Source organism: Melozone crissalis, unplaced genomic scaffold, assembly GCF_028551555.1.
Source record: "Melozone crissalis strain CALT ecotype California unplaced genomic scaffold, PUWL_Pcris_2 ptg000014l_1, whole genome shotgun sequence".
In the NCBI taxonomy this organism is placed as follows: domain Eukaryota; kingdom Metazoa; phylum Chordata; class Aves; order Passeriformes; family Passerellidae; genus Melozone; species Melozone crissalis.
In genome coordinates this window covers 18,532,662-18,558,034 of record NW_026535792.1, presented here as the reverse complement: position 1 = coordinate 18,558,034, position 25,373 = coordinate 18,532,662, and the positions used below count along the sequence as shown (strand labels likewise).

At 54.1% G+C, this 25,373-nt stretch overlaps 1 protein-coding gene across 1 annotated transcript in view; it reads right to left on the bottom strand.

Moving 5' to 3' along the window:
• ZNF609 (zinc finger protein 609) overlaps positions 1–25,373 on the bottom strand; it is a 163,039-nt gene that overhangs the window by 60,761 nt on the left and 76,905 nt on the right. The window lies entirely within an intron of this gene.

The window sequence follows — 25,373 nt, the reverse complement described above, 5'->3', positions numbered from 1 at the left end:
GTCTCTCCGCGCATCCCCCGGACGGGGAGATACGGCTCAGCCCCGCCGGGGTCCGAGAGCCCCCGGACGGCACCTTTGTGACCCCCGGTGAGAGCCCCGAGCCCAAGAACGGCAGCCCTGGGAGCTCAGCACGGGATCCTGCAACTCCGGGACAGCGGCTCTGAGCCTCAGGAGAGCAGCCCCAAATCTGCCCCGACAACATCCCCGGTGCCCTGGGGACAACGGGGACAACAGGGCAACCCCACAACCATCCTCATGGACGTCCATGTGTGCAAAGCCCTGTTCTTGGGCCTGGGAGGAGGAGCAGAGTTGAGGCACAGAATCATGGAATCTGTGTGTGGTGTGGGTGGGAAGGGACCTTAAATTTCATCTCATTCAACCCCCCTGCCGTGGTTGCTCCAAGTCCCATCCAACCTGGCCTTGGACATTTCCAGGGATGGGGCAGCCACAGCTTCTCTGAGCCAGGGCCTCACCACCGTCATTATCCATCTTCTTTCCTCTCTCCCTGCCCACATGGGTGCCCAGTTGGCCACATCCTAAAGCACAGCCTGCGGTTGGATAACATGAGCAGAAAATGAAATACATAAACATTCCTCCATACTGCAGCCCCCAGCTTGGTCCTATGTGAGGTTTAAGTACAAAAACCCAAGAGCTTGGGTCACCCTGCTGAGTGAGAGATGTCCAGGGATCTGAGCCCTGTTGTCTTAACCAGCATTTCTTGTGCCCAGCCCCTGCTGCTCCCCCAGCACTGAGGCCAGGCGAAAGAGGGGAAACATCATCCCTGTCCTGCCCTGGGGGTCCCACAGCCCCCCTGCACTGCAAAAGCCAAAATGTCTTCCCTGTCCTCCACTGGCCTGGCTGGAGACACCTGTGCTGTCCCCATGGCACTGAATGTCACTTCAAAGCCAAACTGAGTCCACTCCTGGCTCTGAGTGACAGTGTCATTCCAGCAGCAGCTCAGGGATATGTGTTTTTGCTCATGTGAATGTTGTGAAGAGGTGTGAGCCTAGCTGGGGGTAACCACAGCTGAGTTCCCAGCACCCCTGGGTCCATTGCCCTGTTCGAGCCCCAGCCTCTGACTCCATTTGCCACCTGGCTGCAGAGAGGCACCCTGTGAAAATGTAACCCCAAACTGAGCCATCCCATGCACAGGCAAAGTCCAGCACAGCCCACAGCACTCTGAGTCTGGCTCCAGAAAGGCAATGCAGGAAACACCATCACCGAGGTGGTGCCACAGCCAAGAGCATGTGGGGCCAAGGAGTTCCACCACAGAAATTAGGAGGTGTATTGGAGGGGATGAAACATCCCCTGGGAGCATCAGCTTTGTGTCCCCCTCCTTTCTAGGTTCTGGCTTCCAGCAGCAGCAGCAGTTTGCATGCAGCACAGAGGATTTGGTTCGTGTACGGAGCCCTCACACAGTGGCAAAGTGATCACTTCTTTTTTCAAGGCTTTGCAATGAGCTGCTAAGCCAGAGAGCCTGATCCCTGCCAGGTTCTGCAGGAGGGGAGAAAACTCCCACTTTTTGACTAAAAATCCCCAATTTATTTATTTAAAATGCTGTCCTACAGAAGGGTTTTGGAGAGACTTCACATACCAGCTGTGAGCACCACAGCAAGAGCTCCCCCAAACCACCCATGGAGTTCAGCACAGATCCAGACCAGAGCAAGGACTTTCTCTGCTTCAGGGATGCTGCCCTTCACCATAACTTTGTCCCCTAGACTGGGGACAGTCCCATGAGGCTGTGCAGGAATAACTCCCAGGAAGAGTGTTGCCTACCATTGCTCAAAGACTCTGAGAGAGCCCACCCTGTCAAAAAGACCAGGAATATTTGCTTCCTGTGCTAATTGAGCAAAACCCAGTGTAACCTCACAGCACTTTCTCTGTGTGTAGGTTTGGGGTTTCACTTTCTACAGACTTTGATTGCAGAGCCTGAGGCAAGTGCAAGAAGGCACAAAAGGGTGGGAATCAGGAGCAGCAGTGGGTTTTCATCAGACCCCCAAGGACCTCAGTGCTGCACATACATAGAGAGGAGACATTCTGCCTCTTCCAGAGCAGAAAAACCCTGGCCACAAGCAGAAGAGTTCATATTCCATCATGCTGGGGCAATAACAGTGGGTCCACCATGTCGCTACCACACTGATGGCCACAGCCTCTGGTTTATTTTGTAGGCAAACCCATGGGCTGGAGATAAATATCCTCCTTGCACACTCAACCCCTCAGAGCTGTGTGTGGTGGCAGCATCCCTTCATCCCATTTTCTTGTGACTCACAGAACCTTTGATATCTTCACAAACATCACACCCAGGCAGCTTCTCCCCTCCCAAAGCACTGCAGCATGTGCTTCAACACATGGAGCCCTTGATGGGCCAACCAGCTGCACACAGAGGAGATGTTTTCCCCCCTCAGGAACTCAAAGGGATGGACAGAAGGTGGGACAAATGAAGCTGCCACTGCTACCAGCTTGTGCAGGTGAGCCAGTCCGCCAGAAAATGGTGATGGCCCTGCAGAGATTTTGGCTGAGGATTCCACTTCCACCTGGAGGTGCTCAGCTTTTTGTGATCCAAGGTCACACCAGCTGAACCAGAGCAGGAGCAGGAGACACTTGGGTTTGGACTTTGCTTATCCATGCCTTACAGCGATGTATTTTTACACCAACACCTTTCCTCCTAAAGTATCACTCAACAGCATCTGGCTCTGCAGTCTGGCCAAGGGCTTTGTCCTTTGATACCATCTCCACTAAAATGTGATGGTTACAAGAGCAGATGTGATGCTGTGACCCATTCAGCATCCACTTACCCCTCCCACATCAATTCCCCATCAGGATGGACACGTGGACAGTGAACACTGTGATAAATGTCCCACACAAGCAGCTCCAACCAGGCTGTCCTGCCTGCAGACAATGAGAATGGCAGAGCCTCACCAGGGAAAAGGAGTAAAAGCTGTGAGGTGCACACAACCAACAAGGTTGGTCTAGCAGGCCTAGAAAGGGGGTTAACAAAGTACTTGAGACAGAAACAGATTGAAATCAGCTGAGAAATCAAGGTGAGACTTGAAATGACAGCCAGTTGTGGACACTCTTGTGCTTTCACAGTTTCTCAGCTTTGCATTGTCCAAGGGCTCTTTCTCACTCCTAAACAAGCAGGTGGCCAGCTCAGGTGATAACGAGGGGTGTCTCTCTCCAGCTGGGCTCCTGCATCCTGCCCACCCATTCTGTGACCCCAGACCCCCTTGACCCACCTGTGCAAAGGCAATGGATTTAATTTTGGACATCATGGTGGTTGTCACGGGGGCACTTTAGGCCCCTGTTCCTGCCGAGCCCACCACAGGCAGTGCCACACTCTGGCTGAGCTGCTGGATTGTTTTTGCTGTTCCTCACTGCTTATCTGGGACAACAACTGAGCCCTGGCACTTGTCCCAGGGCAGAGAGGATGCTCCCATGCCACTTCCAACATTTCTGAGGTACGGAGAAGGGAGGATTTCCTCTGCTTGCCACTGGCACCGATTTCTCCTCTTCCTGTCCTTGTCCAGGAGATCCCACATCTCCTCAGACTGCTCTGCTGCTTTCCTCCATCCTCTGCCCATTCCAGCTGCTGTATCCTCATGCTTTTAATCTTTCTGGGTAATTATTCCAGACTGGGATGGAATAATATGCCATGCTGGTTGGAAAGAGGCCACCAGCCGTGGGACAGGGAGGAACACTGATTTCCAAGCAAGCAGAGAGACCAGACAACACCCAGACCAGTGATGATCACATGCAGGCTGAGTGCTGGTGCCACCAAAGACTCTTTACAGTGCCTCAGATGAGTTCTCAGAGAACTTTCTGGGCACAGGCAGGCAAAGGCTTTGGGGCTGCTTCTGGTACCAGCATGCAAACATCTGGAGACTTGTTATAGCAAAGGTGGGAAGGGACCTCAGAACTCACCCATCCAACATCCTGCAGGACTCTCACTAGCACTGGGTCTGGTTGGTCCTGCCTTGAAAACCCCTAAGGATGGACTGACCCCACCTCTCCAGGTGTCTACCACAAAGCTGCACCATCCAGCAGGGAACAAGTCTTCCCTAGCACCTATCCTGACTCTCTCAAGCCTCCAAGTGTGGCTGCTGCCCCATGTTACATCATCTGCTGCCCCTATCAAGGAAAGTGTAACTCCACCATCTTTGCACTTCCCCTCCAGGGAGCTGTAAGCTGCAAACAGACCCCTGTTCAAGCTCTTTTGGCCAGGCTAACCCAGCCCAGTTCCTTGCTGATGCCTCACCAGCACCTTCTGTGCTTTCCCCCCTCCCAGTCTGCATCTCTGTGTGATACAGAGCCTCCCCAGCCTGGAGCCTCTTTTGGTCTGTCTGTCTCCAACCAGCAGGGATGGCACTTGGTCAAGGCCAAGCTGAAGGAGCTCCCAACCCCTTCCATGGATTTGTTCCTTCCATTGGACCATGAGGCTACAACAGCCCTAAGCCCCACAAAGGGCAGAGGATAAAAGGCGTGGCAGAAAAATTGCAATGATATTTGGGCACCAAATCACCGGCTGCAGTTAGCCCCGTCCTGGGAGCCGTGCAGGACTCCGGGTGGCCCGGTGGGTGCAGGGCAGAGAGGAGCAGCAGCGGAAATGCAGAGCTCATCCAGCATCACATGCGTGGAGTAGCTGCTCCGAGGACGGCAGCGAGCGCTTTCAAACTTCAATTCCTTCCCGGACGTCAGCGCTGGTGTCCTGCAGCCCCGCCTTCCCCCAGGAGCACCAGCTGAAGCTAAGCGAGAGAGACAAGGGCTCGGAGGTGTGCGCAAATGTTTGCTCAGACACATCTCAGCGCTGCACAGCTGCTTTTATGGGCATTTCAGCTCCGGGGACGCTGCAGTGCCCCACGACGCCAAGCGCCGAGTGGGCTCCCGACCAAAAACGGGTGAGGAGGAGAGCTCGTGTTTACACTGTTTGAATAAAAAGATAGCACCAAACAGAAAAGCCTTTTAGGAGCCAGGAGCGGGAACAGTAAACCCAAACGCTCTCTCTGATGGGTTGCAGATGCAGCGTTGCTGGTGAGCTGGTGGAAAAAGCACGGCTTCGTGGAGGGATTTGTCACTTGGTCACCTAGAAATGAAGACAGAACTTTGGTCTGCCCCAAGACTCATACTTTTTTTGCCTAGAAGATGAAATACAGAGAAGGTAGAAGGCAATGCTCCTCCTTGCTTGTGCAGCACTGAAACAGTGCACTCTTATCTCTTCAGTTTCATAATTAATATGTCATTTGCACTGGCAGGCATATTAATTATGAGGACATTAACCAGGAGGAATCCTTTGTAGAGGATTTTTTTAACTAAAGACCCCAAAGCCAATTCAGCCCTGTGCATGGGATGGCCACACACCTGGCTCTAGCACATTGCACTGAACATCCATGGCTGATTTTCAATGAGGCCTTTCTGAAGTGTGGGGTGCAGGCTCTCTCAGCTCCAGGTCCAGACCTGTTGGAGCATCGGGGCTCTCCCTCTGTGTGCATCCCCTGCAGCTCCTTCCACCATCCTTCAGCCATGAGAGCAGCTGCTGCCACCACCACGGTGCTCTTGTGGGCTAAAATTCTCATAGTGCAGCTGGACCTCACCAAGGACAGGATCATTCCATCGCCTCATCCACGGAGGAGCTGGGAGCTGCCCAGGTTGCAGTGGTCCCATGGCAGCTGTAATGGAGGGATTTCTGCAGTTGAATCTGTCCTTCCTCACTGGAGCTGTGTCAGGAGCTGCCCCCCTGGCAGAGGGACTGGCTCAATGCCCCCCAGCCCCACAGTCACTGCCCGGGTTAGCAGGCACAGCTCCACTCCAGAGCCTGGCACTCAGCATTAACCAAGTGGCACCAATGGTCACCAGACCTGTCCCAGCAGCAGGGAGGAGTGACAGCACCTCTGGCAAGTCTGCCAGGCCAGATCCTGCCCCTTCTCTGCCCTGTAGTTGTTTGAGTGAGGGTTTGACAAGGTGCTCAGTGAGAACTCAGCTTCAGTGCCAACAGGGACGTGGAGCAGAGGGACAGGACATGGCTTGACCCAGAGCACTGAGAGACAATCAGTGGCATTGGTGTCCTGAGCCCTCATGTGTGGTCCTGCCCCCAGGATCTGGCCCAGGCCCCTCAGGGTGTCAGCAGATGCAGCTCTGGATCTCTCAGCTAGGTGCTACCCAGTAGAGTACCATGTCCCATCCTCTCCAGAGCCACCTCTGCCCACCAACAGGGCTCTGCAGGCCTCATCCTCTGCTACATCATCTTCATCCCTAGTCAACAGACATTAGGGATCATATAGAGGAGAGAAATACTCCCAAATTTGCCATTAAGTATCTGGGCAGCCAAAGAGGGCCACCTCTGTAAGGGAGGAGATGGGCAGCTTTGAGCTGTCCCCTGGTCACAGCAGAACACACCAACCCGAACTCCCCGAGAGGAAGGCGTCCCATTTTCACCAAGGTTATTAATGTCCAGCCCCTCTGCACACTGGAGACCTTGTCAAACAAAACAAAAAGCCTTGTTGTGGAGGAATCCTTGGCAACACGACCAACATACACATGACCTCCCGACTTGGAAAACAGATTGTCCAAAACCCAAGTGAGCGCTGCCGCCACTCGCGGCACGGCTCAGCCCCCCAGCCACCGGGATGCACCACGAGTCCCAGGGCCTCTGGAGCATGCCAGGGAGCAGGAGGGGATGAGCATCACTCCAGCCTGGCTGTGGCACTGTCTCTGTGGCAGCTGCAAGCTTGGGAAAGCTCTTGATCAGCTCAGTTATCGTGTCCTTCCCCAGGACACTCGCAGCTCCCATGGGTGCCCCTCAGGCAGCCCCTCTGCACATCCACCCCGGGGGTGTGTCCATGGGTGCCCTCAAGGGTGGGAAATAAACCTCCTTGCACCTCCTCCTCTGCTGTTCTCCTGGTGCTGAGCACTGTGCAGGACAGCCAGGGACACCCCCATTGTTAGGCTCCCTGTGTGACACTGCCCAGCACGGGGGAGATCCCAGCATGATGTGGCATTCCTGCTGACTCCAGCTTCCCATCTCCTCTGGGCAAGCAGGGCCCATGCTCCCCTCCTGGAGAGGACACTGCCCATCCAGGGGTGCAACCTGCTGTGTAAAAGCTGCTGCCAGAACTCTGAAGGCTGTTCCTCAGTCATGTGAATAATGAGAGGTATTAAGGAGTTGGGAGGATGAGAGCTAAATGAAGCATGGCCTTGCAAGGGGCTGCTCCATCCATCCTTGTCTTTGGGCAGAGAAGGGAAGATGGAGGGCAGCACTGGGGCAGGCCAGGCATGGCAGCAGGGCTCCACTGTCCCTCCTGGAGCTGGGGGTACAATGAAAGGCAATGTGCCACAGCAACACCCTTCCCATGCTGTTCCCACATAGGGATGCACCACAGCCAAGGCTCCTGCACCACCTGCAGGGTTTGCACTCACTCCCAGCCTGGCCACAGCCCAGAGTTCCCCACAGGCACAGTTAGTGGCCTGTCCCCATCCCCAGGGCACCCCAAGTCTCACCCTCTGGAGTTTCCAGCCTTGGCAGCGAACCAACACATCCTCCCACTTTTCAATCCCAGCGAGGCCAGGCTTGTTTAAAGTGGGTTGTTTAGATGACTTCGTGTATGTTGGACACCCAGCCTGAAAGATTCAGCTCACAATGAACGTTTGGCAAAGCCCTAAAACCAAGGAAAACAAAGAATTTTATCATGAGAAGCACTGATCCCTGAGATGAGCTGTAATTATTTTTGTCCTGCTTCGACCACAGTGCATAAACACCGAGGACTGACGGCACAAGGGCTGATTTTCCAGAGCTGATCCCTTCGGCTGGTGGGACAAGCTATGGTGCAAAGTGCCCGTGTCCCTGCAAGGAGCATGCTGAGCTCCCATCTGCAGTCCGGACATTTCCCCCCAAATCCCTATGAAACATCACTGACCATCACCAGCGCAAACTTCCCTGGAAAAATTCATTTTCACGCAAGGAATACAGCCTGGAAAATTCCAGCCTCAGTGGGGAACAACAAGCAAGGGGCTGCGATGGAAACTATTTTGCAACCTTAATTACTTTACCCCAAAGGCTGGCAGCCTGTAATCACATTAGTCTCCTTGAGAAAGCCTGAGCCCCTCTTGCCCTCTTATCACTCCCCCAGGCCCCAGAGGGAGCTTGCAGGGGAGCTCGGGGGCCTGGTGAGCCCCTGCATGCAGCCTGCCAGGCAGATCCCGGGAATGCCTGATTTATGGTGTTATGCTTCGTTCTGTTTACGCCAGGCGAGTTATTTAAAACGAGCAGAGCGAGAGGAGCTCGGGTTTTGTTTAAAAGTCCAGCAAGGAGATTTGCCTTAAATAGTCAAGAGCTGAGGTTGGAGGGGAAGGCGCCCGGCGGCGCGGAGCTCCGGGGTGGGAGCGGAGCTGGCACCCGCGGCGGGAGCTGGCTGCTCAGGAGAGGGGCCAGAGCCTCACGTTTAACCCAGGAGAGTTAAACCATCCTCACTGCCCCGGCTCTGAGCGGCCTGTGGGGCATGGCTCACCTCCACAACATGAAACAGTTTCAGAGAGAGACAGCGCCGGCCTCACAACGCTCTGAGCCCGAGTGATGGCGATCCAAAATGCTGCTCCACAGCCAGATTTGGCACTGCCATGCCAAAGGAAGCCATGCTCAGCTCTGAGCCTGCTGGGCAGCCCTGCCAGCCCTCCAGGCCTCCTCCTCCTCCTCAGGGCAAGGCTCAGTGTGAGGGAAGGGCCTCCCTCGGGGGACCCACTCGAGCTTGGTGCGCTCGGTGACAGCACAGATCTGATTGCTCTCTATAAATACATCCGGGGTCAGCACCAGGGACGGGGAAGGGCTATTTAAGCTCAAGGGGGACGCTGGCAAAAACAAAAGGCTATATATAAACTTTCCATGAGCAACGCCAGGCTGGAGGGAGGGTTTTAACTCCTAGAGCAGGGAGGTGCAGAAAGAGCCCCACAAGGAGTGGGGTGAGGCATGGGATGGGGCCAGACATGTTTCACGGTGTCCCCAGCGTGAGTCACCTCAGCTTCCCTCCGTCCTCAAGACCAGTAAAACCAGCTGAGGGGCCAGGAACTGGCCTTGGCACCACAGAGGGAGCTCCCAGCCCCACCTCAGGCACAACAGCAAGGGGCAAGAAGCTCTTCAGACATTTTTCAACTTTCTTGACTTATTTGGTCAAAACAGCTGGGGAATTAATCAGAATAATGAGTAACTCGGGTGCCTCAGCACACTCAGCAGCAAGGGTCGACTCCTCAAAGGCTGAACTGTTGTACCAAGCCTGGCACCCCTTGCTAAGCCTTTCCCTGCATCACTCTTAATGCCTCTATCCCACATAATTCCTGATCCTCCTGCAGAACACCCTGAAGTTCTGCACCCACTGTTAGTGCGTGCATCATCTGCCAATCCCTGACCCTGGCAACCTTGCCCATCCCTGAAGCTCTCTGATCCCTGCACCCCAAGGAGCCATGATGTCTGCTCCCAGAGTGCCCACTGGATCCACCTCCCAGATCCCTGAACACCAACAGTGCCTTCTGGGACCAGCATGGGTGAAAAACATTGTGTTTGGGAGGTGTTACAGAGATGGTTATAGAGGAGGAGGACAAGGAGCTGCATGGTGGGGCAGGCTGGTGTCATGGCCCCAGTTAACAGGCAGACTGTGGGACACTAACCTGATATTTTTTGGAACTTGTCTCAGACAGAACTGAGGCCAGGACACCACCAACACCAGCAGAACCATTTGCAGGGTGGGGGGTGAAATATTCAGAGAGGTTAAAGCAACTCAGAGTCTCCCATGGAGCAAGGATGAATAGTTCAGAGGAATGGGCACCCTGAAGAGGGCTGGGAGCCAACTGAGCATTGCAGCAAACAGCCACCTGGTCACCAGAGGGGCCATGGTGGGGTCTGGCAGGGATGCTGCTGGGACAGACTCAGAGCAGCCTATTGGAGCACTGGCCAAGGAGGACACTTCTTCAGGAGGTGTACCACGTCTCCCTGCTCTGCCCCCAGGGGTGCCCCAGCAGTGAGGGTTGGTTCCCAGGCACACAGCCATCCATTAGGTATCCCAGGCACTGCAGAGTGGCTTCCTGGCAAGCAGCAAGGCAGATTCCATCTTCCCAGCTCCTCCCAGCTCCCCCCACCTCCCTCATCCCCTCCAAGCAGTGTGGTCACTGTGCTCCCTCACTGTCACCCCACATGCTGGGCTCACTGCAGGGGGAAGGTGACAGTGGTTGGTACAGAGGACATTCATCCCACCATGGGAAATCCGTCTCCTCACCCCTGTCCACACAGTCTGCTCCTTTCCAGGCTGTACAAGGAGGGATCTGGCTACATGGACAGCGAAGTGTGGGCTGTACATAAGGCCCATAAACACTTGTCACTGTAAATTAAAGCAGGCCTGCCCCTATCTGCCACGCTTCCAAATCCCCTAAGCCCCAGCCCCAGAGCAGCCCCACCGGCACTGGTTTTGCAAGGACCAGGGGAGTGTGGGGAGTCACGTCCCGGGTGAAAAGTTCAGGTCCAAGCCAGAAGAGCTTCTGGGGCAGAGTAAAGGCTGTGGGGTTTGGGATGCACTGCCAAAGGATGCGCTGGCACCTCGCTGTCCCTGCCTGGCACGGAGCTGCAAGCCACCAAAGGACACATGCCCTGTTTGCTCTCATCAGAGTCAGCGCAGGGCAGGACTCCACTGTGCTGGGAAGGGATTTTTACTCCTGCTACAGCCCCCAGGAATGGCAGCAGCAGGTCCAGAGGCCAGCAGAGCAGGGATGTGACTGGCTGATGGGAAACTCTGGGGTAGCAGGAGGCAAGGCAGCATGGCTGTCAGCACTGCCGCCAGACTCAACCAGCACCGGGGCCACATTCCCCAGGGAGAGATAAAAGCAACCCTAAAAGGGGAGAGCTGTCACTCAGGCTGGCCTGGCTTGTCTCAGCACGGCGGGGAGAGTGGAGCACCACTCAGCAGGCGGGTGCCACTGCAGCTCCAGGGGCTGAGGGCCACCTTATCACTGCATGTCACGGCTCAGGGATTGCTGAGCGCTGCCAGGGAAGGCACCAACTCACCAGGCACCTCTGAGCAGCCTCAGCTCTGTCCCCTCTGTGACGGCAACCTGCAGCCCTATGCCCAGCTGGAGCCACCACATCCCATCCACTGGCCAGCTGGTCCCCACCCTGTCCCCGTGCCACTGCAGCCCTTCAGTGGGAACTTGGGATGGCTCCTGGGTGAGCCCAGGGTTTCCAGGGGTACAGCCAAGCTTGGTTCCCTCTATCACCCTCTGCACACAAGGGAGAGGCAGCTCAGACAAAGGGAAGGCAGGAGAGAGCAGCCCCCTCCAAAGGAGTAAGAAATGAGACCCTCAGCTCCCCCAGTGCAGGGCATATCCAGCAGGAGCTGGGGGAGAAGCCACCGGCTGCAGCAACTTTTGCTTACGACGAGCAAAACACTCGAGATCCATAAGCAGGAAGAGGCTCTTTTGGAGTGAGCACAAAATATTGTCCTTGCACAGCTACACTCCCCCGCTCGCTCCTTCTCCTTGAGGCCTCGGCAGCTCTCGGGGAGAAGGTTCCTTCCTGCTCGCCCTCCACCAAGGGCAGGGCTCCTCCTCACAGTCAATTAGAGAGCTGGGGTCGGGGGTCAGGGGCCTTCCCGAGTTCATGGTGCTCTCTGAACCAGCACTGCCGCCAGCGCCGAGTGGCACAGGCAGGGCAGTCCCCATGGCTGTCCTGGGACACTCTGGGTACAACCAAACTGAGTGTGTGTGTGTGTGTCCCAAAGTCTGCAAATTCCCCTCCTTGCCAGCAGCTGCTGGGTCCCCCCCTGCACCCAGCTCCCTGCTTCATTCCTCCCTCAAGCTGACAGCCTCCAGCTGCCGGCCCGGCCCCCGCACATCCCTCTGCAGAGGCCACATCCCACCATGGCAGGTTTGCGGGGCTGGAGGAGGAGCTCACATCTCTCCAGCCCCGTCCCAGCGCCAGGACACTGACCGGGGCAGCCCCACTGCATGCCAGCCCCATTGCCGCCCCATTCCAGCCCCATTGCCAGCCCCATTGCCAGCCCCATTGCCGCCCCATTCCAGCCCCATTCCAGCCCCATTGCCAGCCCCATTGCCAGCCCCATTGCCGCCCCATTCCAGCCCCATTGCCAGCCCCATTCCAGCCCCATTCCAGCCCCATTGCCAGCCCCATTGCCAGCCCCATTGCCGCCCCATTCCAGCCCCATTGCCAGCCCCATTCCAGCCCCATTGCCGCCCCATTCCAGTCCCATTCCAGCCCCATTCCAGCCCCATTGCCAGCCCCATTGCCGCCCCATTCCAGCCCCATTGCCGCCCCATTCCAGCCCCATTGCCACCCCATTCCAGCCCCATTGCCAGCCCCATTCCAGCCCCATTCCAGCCCCATTGCCAGCCCCATTGCCAGCCCCATTCCAGCCCCATTCCAGCCCCATTGCCAGCCCCATTGCCACCCCATTCCAGCCCCATCCCAGCCCCATTCCAGCCCCATTGCCAGCCCCATTCCAGCCCCATTCCAGCCCCATTCCAGCCCCATTGCCAGCGCCATTCCAGCCCCATTGCCAGCCTCATTGCCGCCCCATTCCAGCCCCATTGCCAGCCCCATTCCAGCCTCATTGCCGCCCCATTCCAGCCCCATTGCCAGCCCCATTGCCGCCCCATTCCAGCCCCATTGCCAGCCCCATTCCAGCCTCATTGCCGCCCCATTCCAGCCCCATTGCCAGCCCCATTGCCGCCCCATTCCAGCCCCATTGCCAGCCCCATTCCAGCCCCATTGCCAGCCCCATCCCCTTCCTGTGCAGGCCACGCCGCAGCAGGCCAGTGGCCGCTATCAAATATTGATGGCGCTGTGTGGTAAATAAGCATTATGAATTTATGACTTGCTGAATTAAACAGGCCCTGCTTGGGCTGGCTGCTGTTCAGCGAGGTGGAAGGAACAGTGGCACTGCTGGCACATGCAGCAGTGAAGGCACAGCCCCACAGCTGACCACGTGCAGACCCAAACCAAGCCCAGGCTCTGGGAACACCCTGAGCCCTGGGGTGCACCAGGCAAAGGGTTCCTTCCCTCCTGCAAATGCCTCTCTGCCCTCTGTATGCCTCTGTATGCCTCTCCCTGGGCAGCTGACAGTGCAAACTTCCCCCTCCTTGGAGCTGTGGCACCTCAGAGCAGAGGGAAGGGAGTGAATTGAGGCTCAGGTTCACTGGTTTAAACAACAGTGAGTGCAGCACTGTGGTTATGTGAGTAACTGGGTTAATTAATAACATGGCAACTGCTGCCCGACACAGGAAAGAGGCACAAAATTATTCTGCTTTGTACAAAGGGGTTGGTGGAAAGTCACCTGTGGGAACCCCAGGCAGTGGGAAGGAGAGATGTCCAGCTCTGTTCAAAGAGGCTGGTTTGCCACAGCCAATCCAACATGCTGGATGCAAGGAGAACCATAGACTGGTTTGGGTTGGGGGGACCTTAAAGCCCACCTCCTTGCAATGCCCTGCCACAGCAGGGACACCTTCCACTAGACCAGGCTGCTCAGATCCCCGTCCAACCTGGCCTGGAACACTTACAGGGATGGGTGTGAGAGGGTGGCATGGCTTGGCATCTGAGCCTGGCTGCCTCTCTGGAAGAGGTTTGGGTGTCCTTGTGAACATCTTCACAAGAAGTGAGATGTAAGGCAGGAAAGGAGGTGGGATGAACACTGCAGCAGCATGTGGGACATCACCTAATGTGGGCCAGGGAGGTAAGTGCCAAAGGAAAAGCCAGGGGATGGGATTTCCAGGATTGACACAAGAGGGAGCACAGGGAAACATAAAAGCAGCGAGAAAGGCTCCCTGCCAGCACCATTTCCCAAGGGAGCACCATGCAGGGCTGGTCCTGTTTATCAGGACCATAGAATCAGTTTGGCTTGGAAGGGACCTTCGAGACCATTTTGTTCCACCCCCTGCCATTGGCTGGGACATTGGACCAGGTCACTCCAAAGTCCTTCCAGCCTGACCCTGGATCAAGCCCAGAGGAGGAAATATTTTTGCCCATCCAAATATGGCCCTTTACACCTCCCTGCCACACGACAGATTGGCCAGTCAGTTAGGCCTGGGACACTGCTGTCACCATGTCCCCTGTGAGGTGGCAGCAGGGTGTCACCAGGCCTAGCTTAGCAGATGGGACCCCCACCCTCACTGTTAACACAGTAAATGATCTCCACAGCCCCCAGGCTGGGGCTGGCTCCCAGCACTGGGTGCATCCTTCAAGGACCAGCATGGCTAGGCCCTGGTGTGACACCACAAAGCCACTGTCCTGGAATTGCAAAGCACCCTGCACTTGGGTGACCTGCTTCTCAAATCAGCCCTGGCATGTCTTCTCCAAGCCCCTCTTCCTTAAGTGACAGTGGAGCCACCAAGGAGGATTGGCAAAGGGGCTGTCTGGAGTTGCTGCTTTGGGTCACTGCTGCCCCTTCCCACCCCACCTTCCTGTCCCATCGGGTGTCCAGGGCTTTGCCACCCAGTGACAGCAGGAACCACAGACACTCCTGGCACACTTGGCTCAACACACATCAGGCAGAGAGGGTGACAGTGTTCACAGGGGTCTGAGGATGAGGGAAGAGACAAGGATCTGACTCCATGTTTCAGAAGGTTGATTTATTATTTTATGATATATATTACATTAAAACTATACTAAAAAACTATACTAAATAGAAGAAAGGATTTCATCAGAAGGCTGGCTAAGAATAGAAAAATAAGGAATTAATAACAAAGGTTTGTGGCTTGGACTCTGTTGGAGGCAGCTGACTGTGATTGGCCATTAATTAGAAACAACCACATGAGACCAATCACAGATGCACCTGTTGGGTTCCACAGCAGCAGATAATCAATGTTTGCATTTTGTTCCTGAGGCCTCTCAGCTTCTCAGGAGGAAAAACCCTAAGGAAAGGATTTTCCATAAAAGATGTCAGTGACAAGAGAGAGCCAGCTGGGCTCCTTCAGCACCACTGAATTTACCCCTGAAGACCCCTCCATGGTACAATCAGTTCCCATCACTGGGTGATGCTTCATTCCACCCCAGGGCAGCACATTCCCTCATGGCTGTGCAGGGCTGGGAGCAGCCACGTTCACAGGGGCAGGCAGTGGGGCTGGACCCCCTGAGGATGCTCCAGCCTGACTACCAGGGCCTGGGGGCACTAGGGGGGACCTTGCTGTGCCCCCCACAAGCCAGCCCCATGCACCACCATGGCATCAGCTGCTCTCCCTGGCCGGGCAGGGGCTGCAGGGTGTGTGCTGGCACACCAGGCATGGCTTCTGTGGGTCGGTGCCCTGCTCACACCAAGGACAGGGGAAAACCAAACCTCCTCACAGGAAGCCCTGCAGAGTCCTGACATCACCTCACACTCCCCCCCATGGAACCATGGAGGGTTTGGGGTGCTAAGGAGGCTGCAATGAAAGCCATGGCATGTGCCTACATGCCAGACCTGGGGATTACACCGTGAGTTTAAGCCACATCACTGCCTCCCCACCCATGACAGCCAGGAATGGCCAGACAAAGAGCAGGCTCCACACCCCAAGGAGCCCAGGGAGCTTGAACACTAATTAATTGAGCTTCCAAGACAACAGAAAAAGCACATTTCTGTGTGATTTCAGTATTAAAATCAGAGATATGGCTGGCCCAGTGAAGAGTCCTGGGAGCTTGAGATCCCGGCCAGCACAGGATGCAGTGCTCAGAGCTCGTCCTGTTGGAAAGCACAGCCGGAGCTCGGGAGGAAAACGCTCCTTGTGAAAGAGTGACCCCAGCTGTCCTGATGGAAGGAAACACTGCTGGAAAGCTCAGCTGGGAGCCTCGGCTGCTGCTCAGCTCTGTGCGACGCCAGGCAGAGAGAGGTGGAATCTCTGGGGCAAAAAGTGAAACCACTGAGGGGAGACACAAGACAGGAACAGAAGTTACAGGGTCTCACAGGGGACTCGGCTCCCTGTCCTTCTCCTGCTGCAGGGAGAGTAAAGCAGGATGGTTTGGCATTAAAACATTGAGAAATATATTTGAGTCCCAATAATTCAGCTGGGATTTAAATGCACTGAGCTCTCCATTTTCACTGCCAGCAGCACTGAGACACGGCAGTGCTCCTGGTGTCACTGGGAACCCTCCTGGCCCACATCAGCCACCTGTGCCCTTACAGAGCCACAGGAGCTGACGTGAACCCCAAAAAGGAGAACACAGTCACTAGTGGGAATGTAGAGGGCAAGGACCAAGGGAGGGACAAATGACCAGTAATGGATGAGGTGACAAGTGACACTGACAGGGCTGCCTGGAGATGTGGCACAGCAGGAACAGGGTGGCTGTGGGGTGAAGATGAAGCCTGGGTTTGGTCCCAAGGAGCCCTCACCCCACAGGGCTCTCCTCTGGCTGCAGGGGAGATGGGGAGCAGCCCCCTCAGCATCAGTCACCCCTGGATTCACTCCATCACAGCCTGGGACACCCTCAGCAACTGACACAAGCCAGGGAAACATGGACTGGCCTGGGAATGCTGCAGGATATAACCCACCAGCTGCCTGAAAACCCATCCCACACCTCCCAGAGGCTGTGATCATTGTCCAGTGTCCCAAGGACCAACGAAGAGGGCAACCACAGCTTTGGGTCGGAATTTTTTCACTGCCACAAATAGAAATTTCTACAGCAAAAGCTCTGCATCTTGCCACTGCTTCCCTGCTCTGTTGTTGTTTGCTTTGGCTTCCAAGCAGTCCCACATTCCTGTCCCAAATAAAGCACCTTCTTCGCATGCATCCAGCCCTGCTGCAAGAGAGTGACCTGGAAATGCATGGAGAAAACAGCTGGAAGATGGTGGCTGAGCTGAATGCCCCATAAAAGCCCCACAGGGCTGCTGGTGGAAGCAGGCTTGGCAAGGCTGACCTTGGGACAGGGCACAGCTGCACTCGTGTTCCTGGGGCTCTTCCTGCAGGATAACGGCCCCAGCAAGTCCTGGGAGAGATCTGGAGGACAAGGACCTCCAAAACACAGCCCTTTCTGAGCAACTGAAAGGAAAACTTGGCAAATGGTTTTAAAATACTATAACAAATATGCTGTCAGGGCTAAAAGTGACACTTTAATAATTCCCAAGCACTCAGAGGTTTTAGCGTTCAGAGGCAGCTCCTCTCTTAATAAAAAGAAGGAAAACACTAAAAGGCACGTGAGGCATTTCAGCTGGTCCATAACAACCTGCCCAGCCTCACACAGCACCCAGTGCCCGCTCAGACAGGGGCACAGGAGGGCACAGGGTGTGCTGGGCACCCACACTCGGGTGAGGAGCACACGGGGTGCGATGATGGGAACACAGAGCTGGGCAGGGAGGGGCCGTGTGCCCGAGCTGGAGCTGTGTGTGTACCCATTCACCCCAGCTCCCCAGGGCGCTCTGCCCACCCGGGGATGGATGGATGGATGGATGGATGGATGGATGGATGGATGGATGGATGGATGGATGGATGAAGGCGCCGTGCCGGGTGCTGGGCGCTCTGCCCGCCTGGGGATGGATGGATGGATGGATGGATGGATGGATGGATGGATGGATGGATGGATGGAGGCGCTGCGCTGGATGCTGGGCGCTCTCCCCGCCCGGGGATGGATGGATGGAGGCGCTGTGCCGGGTGCTGTTCTGGCCCAGCGCCGCTCCCCGGGCCATTCCCACGACCCGCTGCACTTCCTGCGGCTGCCGGCGGCTGCACGGCTCTGGGACGTGGTGCGGAAGGAGAGGCCGAGAGCAGGAACAGCCTGGGAACGGCCTCCATGCGATGTTCCCCACGGCCGTGACACCCGCGGGGGGACCCGCTGCCGGCCGGGAGCCGCTCTGCCTGCCCGCAGCCGCTCGGGGGATGCTCGGTCCCGAGGGATTTCTGCTCCTTGTCCTCAAGGCTGTACCCCAAGCAGAGCCATTATACGAGTTTGTAAAATGCCCCGGGGTTGGCTCCAGCCCAAAACCACTTCCCGTTGCACCAGATGGGCCGGCTGAAAGGGGGCACTCCAAGAGGCAGGTACTGCCCGCCATGCAGTGGTTCCTTCCCTGTGACGGTGTTCACAGGGGTCCTTGGATGAGGGAAGAGACGAGCATCTAACTCGTCTTGATTTATTATTTTATGATATATATTACATTGAAACTATACTGAAAGAACAGAAGAAAAAGATCTCATCAGAAGGCTGGCTAAGCTAAGAATAGAAAGGAATGATAATCTCGGACAGAGAGTCTGAGCCAGCTGACTGTGATTGGCCATTAATTAGAAACAACCACATGAGACCAATCACAGATGCACCTGTTGCATTCCACAGCAGCAGATAACCATTGTTTACATTTTGTTCCTGAGGCCTTTCAGCTTCTCAGGAGGAAAAATCCTAAGGAAAGGATTTTTCATAAAAGATGTCTGGGACACATCCCTTCTTCGAGAGATGTGCAGGAGAAGGCAGATGTGCAGGGAGCAGCAGTGCTTCCCTGCTCAGACTGGGCACCAGAGGAATCTATCTTAGGTAGGTTGCACGCAGACCCATCACACACATGGCAGAATTGAAAACTATCCAGAACCTGAATTTGGGAATGCCCTCCATGTACGTGTCTTGGGAAGGTTTTTATCAGTGTTCCAGAGCATTCCAGATGGCAGCTCATGAATCCCTGACTCAGTTTTTTGATAGGTATGTTCTCAAGTTGTTTCTTCTTGCAAAAACAATTAGATTTTCTGGAGCTTAGGATCACTTGGAGGTTAGAACTGGAGCTCCAGGACAGCAGGCTGCCCCTGCACGTGGTGACAATTACCCAATTACCCAAAGCCCAGTCTGCACCTTGCTTGGCTCTCCTGAAGGAGGGAGGTCTCTGGAAATCTGTTTAGCTGTGGGCTCTTGAAGACAAACATTTGATTTCTTAGGGGTCAACACACCAGGATGAATCCAGCTGGAGTCACCTGCTACTCAGAGGTGTTCCTGTCCCAAATCACAGGCAAAGCCTGGGAGGCCCTTTTCCTGCCTCCCTCTTGTTTCTTTCCTCTCCATTCTTTGAGCAAAGCTGTGTTGCAATAACACTTCCGTGGGACAAGGAGAGCTGCAAGGTAATTGGGATGAAAAGGTTTGGCATGTGGCCACCCTCTGAGCTGACAAACCCTCACCCTGTGTCCCAGTGCAGTTATAACAATACTGCAAAGCCACACTGAGAACACACCCCTGCCATAAGCCCCAACAGGCAGAGGAGCACAAAATACCACTGTGCAGGCACCCACAAACACTCAAAACACTCACAGGAGCTCTGGGAATGAAAGATCCTCCTCTCCTACCTCATGGAGGCACAGAACCTCCCCAGCTGTGTTCCCTGCTCCCAGGCACGCACACACACACACACACACATGCACACACACTCACACACACACACACACACACACTCTCAGCTTGCTGTGGTTATGTGCCAACAACCCTCAAAAGATTTGCAGTCATCTTTGTGAGGTAAAACCAAATCACTCATCATCTATTGTAACAGGAACCTGCATGAGGAACCTTGATTTCATTTTCTGTGTATCAGTTTGCCCCCAGAGTTCCAGCTGATGGAAGTTTTGAGCTTTTGAGTCTTCTGTGATAGTAGTGTAGATCTTTGTAAAAGAGCTCATGGCATTTTGCTCATTCTTCTCCCAAACTGCCCCTCCTAAATTAAACTTTCAGCTCCTCCAGAATCCAAGATTTTTCTTTCCCTCTGCGTGCCCAGGCAGTGGTTTCTTGGAGAGATTCGAACAAAGAATGTAATTTTACAAGAGTAAATTTATTGAATCTTAAAAAAATCCAAAACCACAGTAACTTTGAATCACAGGGAGAGGCATATTTGGTGGGTTTGGAACGTGAAAGGATCCTAAGTTTATATTAGATTAAGATATTTAGCATATTGTGAATAAATAAGTGAGCTGCATCACTTGGAAGAATGTACATTAGACCAAAAAGCACAAAATGCAAGGAGACAAGAACCTACATACAAAGATATTCACAATAAAACTATCCAGAGGAGAATTTTAACACTATTTGGGTATTATAGAGGAGCTCATTTCCATAAAATGAGCAACCTGAGGAATAGCAGCACCTTGGCTTGTGGTTGTGCTGGTTTGACCGGAAAATGGGAATTCTGGGATGCTGTAGTCAAACCAATGGGTGCTCAGATTTTAATACAGATTTTAACACACTGCAGCTGCTGACAGGAGTCAGAGGCTGGAGCAGGGAATGCAGCTTTGCAGAAAAATTCTCTTCCATCAGCCCTTTGCCTCTGCTTGCAGATGATGCAGAGGGCTAACACCCAGCCAGCCTCTGCAGGGAGCCCCCAGCAATTTCACTGAGCCTGCAAATTCCTGTGGGGCTGCAAAAACAGGAGCTTTATGAATTCGACTGCACTGAACAGAAATGTGCCCAGCACACATCTCACACACACCGAGGCACAGAGAGGAAGAATCCACACACATCTGGGTGTTCTGCAGGGAGTTCTGCATCCCCAAACCCAGCTGGCAAAATCCATGCTTGCATGTGTGGCATGGAAAGAGAGAAACAACACTACCTTTTTTGCAGAGGATGGGACAGAGGCATGATCGTGTTCTAGAAATATCTGGAAATGAATCTCTGAGTGAAGCAGTACAGTGAAACAGGCCTGGACACATTATCATGGGGGTGTAGAATTGAGAAAAACAAAATTATTAAAGCAAAAGGAGGTGTTTTGCCTGGACAGGTCCTTGAGCTTCTTGGCTCTTTGTTTCCAACGGCTTCAGCACCAGCACAGGAGGTGTCAGCAGACAGGAGCTCTGCAGCTGGGGGTGAAGCCTCAGCCCTGAACCCCTGGTGCTGCCCTGCAGCATCCCCAAGGCTTGACACAAATTCCCTCTGGAGGATGGAACCAAGCTCCTGTGTCAGATCCATGGGCCCCACTCCTTGGTTCACTCCTTAAACACATAGGGAGAGTGAGGCTTTGGGTGCTGCTGGTGTCACCTCTCCAGGGAGCACCCTCTGCTCAGGGAGCTTTGGGACAGCACTTTAAGGATTTCAGATCTGCAGGGACTCCAGATTTCCAGATTTGGGGGTTCCAAGATCTCCTGTTTTATGAAACAGCCATAGGTAAAGAGGAATGACACAAAACAAGCTCCCCCAAGACACAGTTCTGAGTTCCTGTCATGTGAAATTTCTAAGCCTCACTCAGGTACTGTGAATGTTGTGGGCAGACACATGACTTTCATTTTTTACTGTCCTTGCAGTGAGCAGCTTGTGGCCTTAAAAAAAACACAGCTCCAAGAGGCCTTTTGGATTTTTGGCTGGAGTACAGTGGCTCATCACCGTGTCCCAACACACCACCCAGTCTGTTCCACAACTCCACCTCTGTCCATGGGAGCTTTTCCTAAAGTATTGACCACAAAAAACCAGCTTTTGGGCAAGTCCCACTGCTCAGAGGCAGAGCACGCGCCGTGTTTTGGCCAAGTTCAGGCAGCTCCATCAGAAACACCTCCAGCTCCATCCATCCCACCTCACACAGTGCCTACAAGCAGCCAAGACAAGACCTCTTCTTCTCCAGGGACAAGCAGCAGAGCTGCTGTTCCCAGCTTCTATGTGGTGAACAACACCTGCCATGCCAGTATGGAATGCACAGGGAGCAAGGATGTGCCAGGAAAGATGAGCTCATTGTAAAAATAATTGAATGAGCTTTTAAAGGAATCAATACAAAGCCCTGGCTGGATGCAGATGTGCAAGTGCTAGCAGCAAGGCACCTCCCCACCACTCAAGGGCTTTCCTGTATGCTTCTTTTTATCAATTTGTCCTTGATTTTATCCCTTTTTTGTCTCTTTGTGCCACCCACCAGACCTTGCACTGAGTACCCTGGAGCGTGTCATACTCCACAAACACCAAGGAAAACAGCTTTGGGCACAGAGCAGCAGGGATGATGCAGAGAAGCTACAGGCAGTGGAAACAGGGACAGGGAATCACAGAAGTATTTATTTTGGCCAAGGAAGAAGTGACCTCTGGAGCAAACCCCAGCTGCCACAGATATTCTCACTGCCAGCTCGGCTGACGCAGTCCAGAGCCGGGAGCTGCGTGCCTGAGCCTCCCATGCACACGTTCCTGGCTGGCTGGAGCCTCTGCACCCCATGGATCACCTTCTCCATCACACCCATGGATCACCTTCTCCATCACACCCCATGGATCACCTTCTCCATCACACCCCATGGATCAGCTTCCCATCACACCCCATGGATCACCTTCTCCATCACACCCATGGATCACCTTCTCCATCACACCCCATGGATCAGCTTCCCATCACACCCCATGGATCACCTTCTCCATCACACCCCATGAATCACCTTCTCCATCACACCCCATGGATCAGCTTCCCATCACACCCCATGGATCACCTTCTCCATCACACCCATGGATCAGCTTCCCATCACACCCCATGGATCAGCTTCCCATCACACCCCATGGATCACCTTCTCCATCACACCCCATGAATCACCTTCTCCATCACACCCCATGGATCACCTTCTCCATCACACCCCATGGATCAGCTTCTCCATCACACCCCATGGATCAGCTTCCCATCACACCCCATGGATCAGCTTCTCCATCACACCCCATGGATCAGCTTCCCATCACACCCCATGGATCACCTTCTCCATCACACCCCATGGATCAGCTTCCCATCACACCCCATGGATCAGCTTCTCCATCACACCCCATGGATCACCTTCTCCATCACACCCATGGATCACCTTCTCCATCACACCCATGGATCAGCTTCCCATCACACCCCATGGATCAGCTTCTCCATCACACCCCATGGATCAGCTTCTCCATCACACCCCATGGATCAGCTTCTCCATCACACCCCATGGATCAGCTTCTCCATCACACCCATGGATCACCTTCTCCATCACACCCCATCCCCAGGTGCTGTTGTGCCACATCACCAAAGGTGGAGGAACTGCCTTGTTTTTCAGTGTTTGACAGTGAAACCCCTCTGCCTGTTCAGGGCAACACATTCCAACCCTCACTGCTTGGAGGGACAGTCAGGGATTTACTCTGGCATGTGTTCCCCATAATGAACCAGCAGAGCCCTTTCCAAAGGCATTGACCCACAGGGCTCATCAATGACACCAGTTTGTGACAGACCCCTCTCATGGTGGGCCACCATGTCATATCACCAGCCCCACCCTCTGACACCATCCAGCTCCTCCCAGTGCCACCCAAATTCAGGCTGCCCACCTTGGCTTGGTGCTGATCACACCCACTGGCACGAGGAGGGACAAGGCCTCCTCAGAGCACACCAGTGGCAATTCATCCCTTGTCATGATTTCTAAGCTTTCTTCTGCCCATTCCCTGGTTCCAGGCCTTGGACACACCAGTTATCACCATTCCCTGAAACGAGAAGTTCCCTGACCTCCTTTTCCCTCATCACTAATTCACACCAAGCAGGTTTCAGCTCAGCTCATGCATGAACTCCACGCTGGCACCACTTAATGGCTAAAGAACGAATTCTGACAAAGCTCATTAAAAAAGAAAGCCACTGATGTCAGCAGCATGCCTTAAACCTGACCCTCAGCTCCAGGCAGGTCTGCCAGGAAATCAAGTCATCCTGCTGGAAACATAAAGGGAGAGCAGAAAATGATCAGCACAGTTTGGAAGGAACCTCATTTGTTGTTACAAACGTGAAGCAGATTGAAGACACACCTGAGTGACACCAACCAATTTGACTGTTCAAACAATTAAAACCCACCTTGCAGATTTACAGGTGGGCTCTCAAGACAATTCCAGATGCACTGATGGGCCAGCTTTAGGGAATTTATGCACAGGGAACCAAAATGCCAGGAATGCTCCTGGTGCTGTTTTGGTTGTAACAGACACAGACATGTCAGCACAGGAAGAACGAGCTGGCAGAAGGGCTGGGACTGAGCTATGAAAACAAAATTCTCTGGCAGGGTTCATTTCTGTTTTTTCCTTAGGAAAACAAGATCCTCACCTTAAAAGGAGGATCAGTCATAGAAGGGGGATGAAAAGGAACAGTTGAAAACTTAATTACATCCCCAGGTACATGTCCAGCTCTAGAAAGTTCTGAATGACACATTTCTAACAACATTTTTAAATAGCTGGGAATCACTGATCACTTCTGTCCATAGTTTTTTTAGGAGCTACACAGTCCACGTTTAATCACAAATTAAGGAGATGCTTAATTAGTGCTTGCAAGCTCCTAAAACAGAAAGGTTGCAGATTGCATCTGTTTTGCATCTAGAGTTTGGGACAGCCAACCCCAGAAGCCAGTGTGACAGAGTAAAGCTGTTTGGAGGTGTCTGTCCTTCATCAGACTGGCTGTGGCAAAAAGAAATGTCCAAAAATACGGTGCAACAGCTTTTCTCGCTGCCAAAATCATGGGTGCTGGGTGCTCCCAGGGTTTGGCACTGAAACAAAGAGGGGCTATTTCTTGAGGGCAATGCCCCTCTTTGGCCTCCATCCTCAGGACACCTCTCAGTGCACCCAGCACCCTCCCCAGCTGGGCTCATGGGCACAGACCCCTCAGCCAGCAGGGGCAGAGCATTGGAGAGCTGTGAGCAGCACCAGGCACCTTGTGCTTCACACACTCTCCTCCTCAGCACAGATGGGGACCCGCAGTGACACGCAATAAAAAATAAAAAGCCTTCCCAGGGAGATGCAAAAATAATACTATGTACATTCCAGCTTCCCAAACAACAATCGCCTGAGAAGCCAGCACTGTGGGAAAGTCTCAGTTCGCTTTTCCTGGGCATTATAAATAGAATCAGGGCTTCAAGCAGGGCTGGAAATGCGAAGGAAGGGGGAAAAGGCCATTTAATGGGCTCTGTTTGAACTTGGGCCCTGGCTGATGTCCAGCTTTCTGCAGAACATCTGGTCCTTTCCTGCCGAGCCAGGGGCAGCGCCGCTGCACTGGGAACTGGGAAGCGCCAGCCCAGGGATGCTTGTCAGCACCCAGAGCCCACCCCAGGCTGCTGCAGGTGGCACTCAGGAGCTGCCTGTGCCATGCCCAGGTGTGAGACCCTGCCGGGCTCCAACCCTGGGGGCTGGGCTGGCAGCCACAGGGACTCCAGAGCTTCTCTTCCAGAGGGATGCTCAGTCCCTGACCCCACGTGAAGGCTCAGCACCCACCAAGATCTCTTGCAGGACTGGAGCCCACAAGTTCTTCCACGCGCCTGGTTCTCCAGGAGACTCATCTTTGGCTGTGTGACTTCTTTTCTCTCATGGATACATTGCTCACCAAAAGCCCCTGCAGAACCCTGTCATGGGCAGCTCCACATTCTGTTACCCACGTGTTCAATCTTTACACTGGCTGCTACTTACCTGTTGTATCCCAGGACACATTTTATGCACCAGCAACATATTTTTAAGCAGGATATAGAATCATCAT